The sequence below is a fragment of the Carlito syrichta genome, unplaced genomic scaffold (genome assembly GCF_000164805.1).
Source record: "Carlito syrichta isolate Samal-C Ts95f unplaced genomic scaffold, Tarsius_syrichta-2.0.1 Scaffold313872, whole genome shotgun sequence".
NCBI classification, from domain to species: domain Eukaryota; kingdom Metazoa; phylum Chordata; class Mammalia; order Primates; family Tarsiidae; genus Carlito; species Carlito syrichta.
Window position 1 is genome coordinate 1,123,496 of NW_007257968.1, and position 7,062 is coordinate 1,130,557.

A 7,062-nucleotide genomic window follows, 5' to 3' on the forward strand; every position below is an offset into this window, starting at 1 on the left:
AGCACTTTGGGAGGCCAAGGTGAGAGGATTGCCTGAGCTCATGGGTTCAAGACCAGCCTGAGCAACTTGGCAAGACCTTGTCTCTACAATAAATCAAAAAATTAGCCAGGTATGTTGGCGTGTGCCTGTAGTTCCAGCTACTTGGAAAGCTGAGGCAGAAGGATTGTCTAAGTCCAGCAGGTCGAGGCTGCAGTGACCGTGAGCGTGCTGTTGCACTCCAGCCTGGGTGACAGAGTGAGACTCCAACTCAAAAAAAAAAAAAAAAAATCAAAAAATTAGCCAGGTGTAGTGGTGTCCCAGCTACTTGGAAGGCTGAGGTAGAAGGATTGCCTGAGCTCAGGAGGTTGAGGCTGTGGTGAGCTGTGATCATGCCACTGCACTCCAGCCTGAGCAACAGAGTAAGACTCTCACTCAAAAAGAAGAAAAGAGGGGGGGATCCCCTTACTGCATGTGTGATTGTCCACGTAGGATATCTAAAAATAATCTCCATTGCCTGCCTGGCTCCTCAGGGGTTAGCGTTTGCACCCTGGTCTTAATAGGCAGTTAATGTATAGCTATCTACTCTCCAGCTAGACTGTGAAGTACCTGGCGTCTGGCATCACATTTTTACCTGTTTCTTCTTCAAACGAATGATCTCTTTCAGTACAAGGGATCTATTCTTTGCATCCCCTGAGAACAGATGACTGAGCTGATTTGTCACAATGAAGGCCAAGTGGCTTGGCACCTTTTCCCTGGGTGTCTCTACCCACCTGTCTGTCTGTCTCTGCCTCTCTCTCTCTCTCTCAATCAGGATCTCATTCTTTCACTCATGCTGGAGTGCAGTGGCACGATCACAGCTCACCATAGCCTGGACCTCCTGGGCTCAGGTGATCCTTCTGACTCAGCCTCCTGAGCGCTGGGACTACAGGCCTGCACCAGCATGCCTGGCCGATATTTATTTTTTTCTTTTTTGTAGAGATGAGGTCTCACTATGTTGCCCAGGCTGGTCTCAAACTCCTGGGCTCAAGAAGTACTCTCATGTCAGCCTCCTAAAGTGTGAGGATGACAGGTGTGAGCCACTGTGCCCAGTCTCCACTATCTCTTTCATCTATGGCCCTTGGCTTCCTCTAACACCTTCTGTACCCCTCTCTGTGGCCTATCGTGGCACATGCAGGAGAAGCAGTGATAAACCACCCCTGGGCCCACGAGAGCCTGGCCCAGGGCCCAGCCATCCTGGATTGTGGCAGATGGATGTCTTCCTGGGGCTCCAGGTCCAAGCCCAGAACCTGGCATGGGAGCCCAGTCACTGGGCCTCTTCGATGCTGCTAGACCCAAGGGAGCCAGCGGCTGGGCACTGGTAGGGTGTGTTGTATGCTGAAGTGGGAGCCGGTACAGAGAAAAGACTAGATAGGCTGGGGCACTAGATCTCAGAAGGCCCCAGGAACCCTGTCGTCCAGGGACTGCCGACCTTCTGAATGTCGAAAAAGCCCTCAATTCTCACATGATTGTGATTTCACTGTGTGGCTAATACTTGAGAAAACTCAGAATGAATAAAAACTCTTGTTTATCGTCACCTTTGTTTGAAGATATGTGCACGTTAACAAAAAATGTCGGCTGTTGCAGTGGCTCATGCCTGTAATCCCAGCATTTTAGGAAGCTGAGGTGGGAGAATTGCTTGAGGTCAGGAGTTGGAGGTCAGCCTGGGCAACGTATCGAGACCCTATTTCTTTAAAAAAAAAAAATCAGTTGGGCACATTGGCACATGCCTGTAGTCCCAGCTACTCGGGAGACTGAGGCAAGAGGGTCACTTGAGCCCAGGAGTTCAAGGCTGCAGTGAGTTGTGATTGCACCCCTGCACTCCAGCCTGGGCAACAGAGTGAGACCCTGTCTCTAAAATACAGAAAAAGAAAGTCAAAAAGGCTGACAGGCACAGAGGGTGTTACAAATCTCTTTACTGTCCTGCCCTGAGGCTTCAATTGCTTGCTCCGGAGGAAATCACCATCCCTGGCTTGTCAACAATGCTTTGAAATGAATTTATAAAATCACTAGACGTATCTGAACAAGAGGAACCATGCGTGGGAGGCACACGTATGTTCAAGACACAGGCCCTAGGACTTCTCAGATCTGAAACCTCATTGTTAACATCACTGAGCACGTGGGAGCCACAGAGTGATCTGGAGCAGGAGAGGAACACTGTGAGTGGTACATGATGGGAAGATCCATAGTGTCAGAGCTGAGGGAGGGTTAGAAAGACACAGGGGCAAGTGTGGAGGCCAAGAGCCCACCAAGCTAGCATGAAGGAGGAAGGGCAGTGGGGTGGAAGAGGCAGGGCAGATGGGGGGTTCCAGCCCCAATGCCATCCCTGGGGTCTTCAGCCCTCAAACCTGGCAAATCAGAGGTGGCCCGTGGAGTCCCCAGGGATGGGTTGGGGCTGGAACCCTCAGGTCTCTGGGAAATCACCCAGGAGCCCTGCTGGCGCAAAGGCAGTGGTCAGTGGGCCTGACGGAGCCAAGTGGGGGGATGGGAGGCACCCCCAGCCTGGAGCTCTGGGCCCCCGCCTCCCACCAGCCAGCCTCCCTCTTCCGTCCCCCACGCCTGTCTCTACTTTGATCTCCTTATCATGGCTGGCCTCTCTGGTGGGTTCATTTGGGAGCTGCTGGAGTTAATGAGTTCTCCGGGCGGCAGGGCCCACACGCCCTCCCGCTGGGGCGAGGTCTTCACACTTCAGGGGCCTGTGTTTTGACAAGTGCCGGGGCCAGTGGCTCCTGCTCCCCTGGCCCGAGCCTGCCCGCGCCTGCCAACGTGTAAGGCTGGGAAATAAGACTCTGGGGCAGCCCCACAGGAGCAGAGGTGAGAGTTCAAGCCCCAGCGGCGCGGGAGGCGGCAAGACAGGGCGGCCCCCGCTTAGGGCAGGCCTGAGTCACAGGCTTCCCGCTAGGCCCGGCCCTTCTCCCCGGGCCAAGCCTGGGTCCTGGGCACTGCCCCGACCCCCTCCAGCCTCAGTGCCCTCATCTCCCCGCCAGCCCCTCTGACATGGGAGTGCTAATCAGAGGTGCTATGTAAATACTCCCCTCACAGCCCCTAATCCCGGCCGCGCCGGAGCCAGAGGCCCCAGGAGAAGGAAGCCGATCTTCTGCTGCCAGCCTGTTAGCATCCGCGGGTGCATCTCCCGGGAAGCTCCTCATTGGGGTGTCTTCCGGCCAGCCCCCGAGGGGAGGGGTTGACAGTTGTGGAGTCCCTGCCTTTAGACCGCCCAAGACACCCCTCCGGAGTCTGGCCACTGTGGACTGGAACCCCTCTCTTGCCGCATGCTGCCTGGCCACGAGGGTCCCTCACCCTCTGTCTCTGGGCCTCGGCCTCTGTTTCTGTGCCATGGGGTGAGCAAGGCCTTCTGTGTAGAGGTCGAGGGGGCCAGCAACTCGTGCACAGAGCGCGCGTGTCCACTTGCGCCCTTCAGGCGTGGCCGGGTCACTGCTGCACTCAACACGCCGCCATAAGTGCACACTCCCAGTTGACGCCCCACTGGGGAGATGAGGAAATGGAGGCTCAGGGGGGTTGCCCCGTGTCGTGCAGGTAGCAGGGGAAGAGTGGGGGCCCATATGGCTCTGTCAGAGACCAAGGTCTCCTTCTGTCCTCCCCACGTCCCACCTGCCTCCTTGGGAGGACGCGAGCGGCTTCTTCCATCCTGGAGGGATGCCGCGAGAGTGAAGGGGCCTGGGAGCCTTTGAGCTCTCCCACTGAGCCTCGCTATGCATCACAGCGGCCTGTGGAAATGTAAGAAGAAAGAGCATTTTCCAGGCCCTACTTGGGACCCAGTGAAACTGAATTCCCAGACAGCCAGGTACAGGGGCTTATACCTGTAATCTCAGTACTATGGGAGGAGGCCAAGACAGGAGGATTGTTTGAGCCTAGGAATTCGAGACCTGTCTGGGTGACACAGGGAGACCTTGTCTCTACAAAAGTAAAATTAGCTAGGCATGGTGGTGTGCACCTGTAGTCCCAGCTATTCAGGAGGCTGAGGCTGGAGGATCACTTGAGCCCAGGAGTTCAAGGCTGCAGTGAGTTATGATTGCGTACTGCATTCCTGCCTGGGCCACAAAGCGAGACCCGGCCTCTAAAGACAAAGTTTAAACAAAATCCCTGGAGGATGGAGCCTGAGAATCCAGGTACAGAAAGGAAAATCTCCCTAGAAGGATGAAGCGGTGCCCCGGAGGGAACGCCCCCAACCCAAAGAGTGGACAAGGTCCCCCCGCGGACCCTAGGCCCCCTTGGGTCATGGGTAGATGGGGAGTGGAGGTGTGCCTGGGCTGAGCTCAGAGTCACCAGTGGGCCCAGCCGGGAAGGCTCCAACTCCCGCCACCTGCGCCTCCTTCCCCATCAGCCTCCCACTAAGGCCCCGAGGCTCCCTGGGGGCCCCTTCCAGGGACGATCGCCCCCTCCCCTCACACCTTTGGTTCTTGGAGCCAGCGAGCTGGCAGGCCATATGGAATAGATTATTCTGGACCCACGATAATCTGATTATCTTGGCCACGGATCCGCTGGGGGCTCAGCTGGTGGAAATCACAGGCAGCAGAGGGTGATGAGAAGGGAGGGGGTGGGAAGTAGGGAGGGAGATCTAGAGGATCAGGAAAGGCTCAGGAGGAAGTGCCAGCATCTCTGAGGGCCTGGAGGCCCGGCTGATAATGCAGGTGACTAGATAGCCCCTCTTCTTAGGGGTGTTGATGCTCCTTGCTTCATCCAGGTGAGCGAGGGTGGAGCTGAGCCTTAGGGAAAAAAGCAGGGAAACTGAGGCTTAAGGGGAGGAACGTGGGAAACCACACAGTGTCTCAGTTTCTTCAACTGCAGCATGGAGCAGGGACTCCCAGTTGCCTGCGGAGATGTCTGCGGGACTCTGCCTGCCTTGGTGGGAGACCCGCTCCCAGGCCAGAAGGTTGACGCCTGTCTTTCCAGTGTCCTCACGTCCCAGCCACAGCCAGGAGAGGGCGCTGCCAGCCGACAGGGATCTTTAGATCCGCGTAGGGCAGCCCTTCATCTAACCATGAGAGAGGAAGTTTTTCTGGGGGTGGGAGCAGAACCCAGGCTTGGGGTGGGGATGGGATGCACTGGGACACCATAGATGTGTCAGGGTGGCTGGGGGCAACCTGGCTCAGTGCCGTCGTGATGGGCTGGGTGACCCCAGGCAGGCCACTTGCCCTCTCTGGACCCCCAGCACTCATCTACGCGCAGGGACCAAGATGGAAGCCCAGAGGAATAAGGAAAGGGAGACAGGTTCAGGAGGGCAGGGCCAAGCAGGGCTCAGTCACCTCGCTCCCCCTCACCCCTACACACGGCATCCCTGGGTGCAGCTAAAGTAGAAAGAAATCAGACTGCACACTGACGGAAAATTCAGACAGGCGATGCCCTGGGGCCTGTGCCCTTGCCAGCTCCCAGGTGAGAGTTTGCAGGCCCAGCTCAGCTACCAACTCGGGGGAGGCATCCAGCCTCCTCAGCCCTTCCTCTCCCTGCCACGTTGGCCCCTCCAGAAAAGCCCGGATGGAGCTCTCTCCAAGCCGGAGGCCCAGGTTTCCCTGCCTTTTCCCTGGCTGGCTGCTCACAGCAGAGGTGAGGCACCAGGAGAGCGGGCAGCCCCGGCAGGAGGAGGAGTGCAGGGCCAGCCCAGATACCAACCAGGGATCCCGCAAGTCGCCAGGCCCTGAGTCAGCTCTGCATCCCCCTTCTGAGGCTGGGCAATGCCCCTGTGGGATCTGACTCCAGGCCCAGCAACAAGCAGAGCGGGGCCTCCTAGGACCAGTTGGAATACCCGGGCAGGACCTGAGGGAGCGCCGAGTCAGTGTCAGAGCCTGGGGGCAGGGGTATCCCTGGACAGGCTGGACAACACCTAGGGGACAGAGCCCACACCTGCCAGATGTTAAATAAAAGGAGAAGGGTCTTAGTGATCGGTGCTGACCATGTGTCAAACACCAAGGGTGGGATGGACTCCGTCCTTGGCTTCAGAGGCCCCACACCGAGGGACATCCAAATCCCAGCCCCTGGCCTGCACCAAGGAAACCGTCTTCAGCCTTGGAGATTACGTCCCATCCCCAGGCTCCAGGAACACACAGGGTGGCCATGCACCTAGCTGAGGTGCTGCAGGGTGTGGGCAATGCTGCTGGCTCCCATAAACCAGGCTGACCTGAAGCTTCAGAGCAGCCTTGGCATGCCCCTTGCCCAGCTCACACCTGTAGTCTCCTCAGCACTTTGCCATAGCTTATGCCTGTAATCCTAGTACTTTGGGAAGCTGAGGTAGGAGGATTGCTTGAGCCCAGAAATTCGAGACCAGCCTGGACAACATAGTTGCTCACTCCCCATCTCTAAAAATATTTTAAAAATTAGCTGGGTGTGGTAGCACATGGCTGTAGTCCAAGCTCAAGTTCTCTCTCTGTTGCCCAAGCTAGAAAACAGTGTCCCAATCACTGCTCACTACAGCCTCAAAATCCTGGAATCAAGCTATCCTCCCACCTCAGCCTCCTGAGTAACTGGGACTATAGGCACACGCCACCATGCCTGGCTAATTTAAACATTTTTTAAGAGATGGGGGTCCAGTTATGTTGCTTAGGTTGGTCTCGAACTCCTGGCCTCAAGCAATCCTCCTACTTCAGCCTCCCAAAGTATTAGGATTATAGGCATAAGCCTTGGCACTTGGTCAGAAAATATTCTTAATACATTAGTGAGAAAAGTTGGTTACAAAACAACACATTCTCTGTATACCCAAAAGAAGTGAAATAGGGACTCAAACACATATTTGACACCAGTGCTCATAACAGCACTATTCACAATAGTCAAAAGGTGGGAGCAGCCCTAACGTTCATTGATGGGTGAAGGGATAAGCAAATGTGGTCTATCCCTATGATGGTGTTTCACTCAGCCCTAAGAGGGAATACCGATACATGCTACAGTGTGGGTAAAACCTTAACACATTGTGAAAAAGGCAGACACCACAGGACAAAGATGGCTTGACTCCACTTATATGAAGTACTTAGAACAGGTACATTCATAGAGACAGAAGCAGACTAGAGGTATGGCGGGAGTGTTATTGCTTCATAG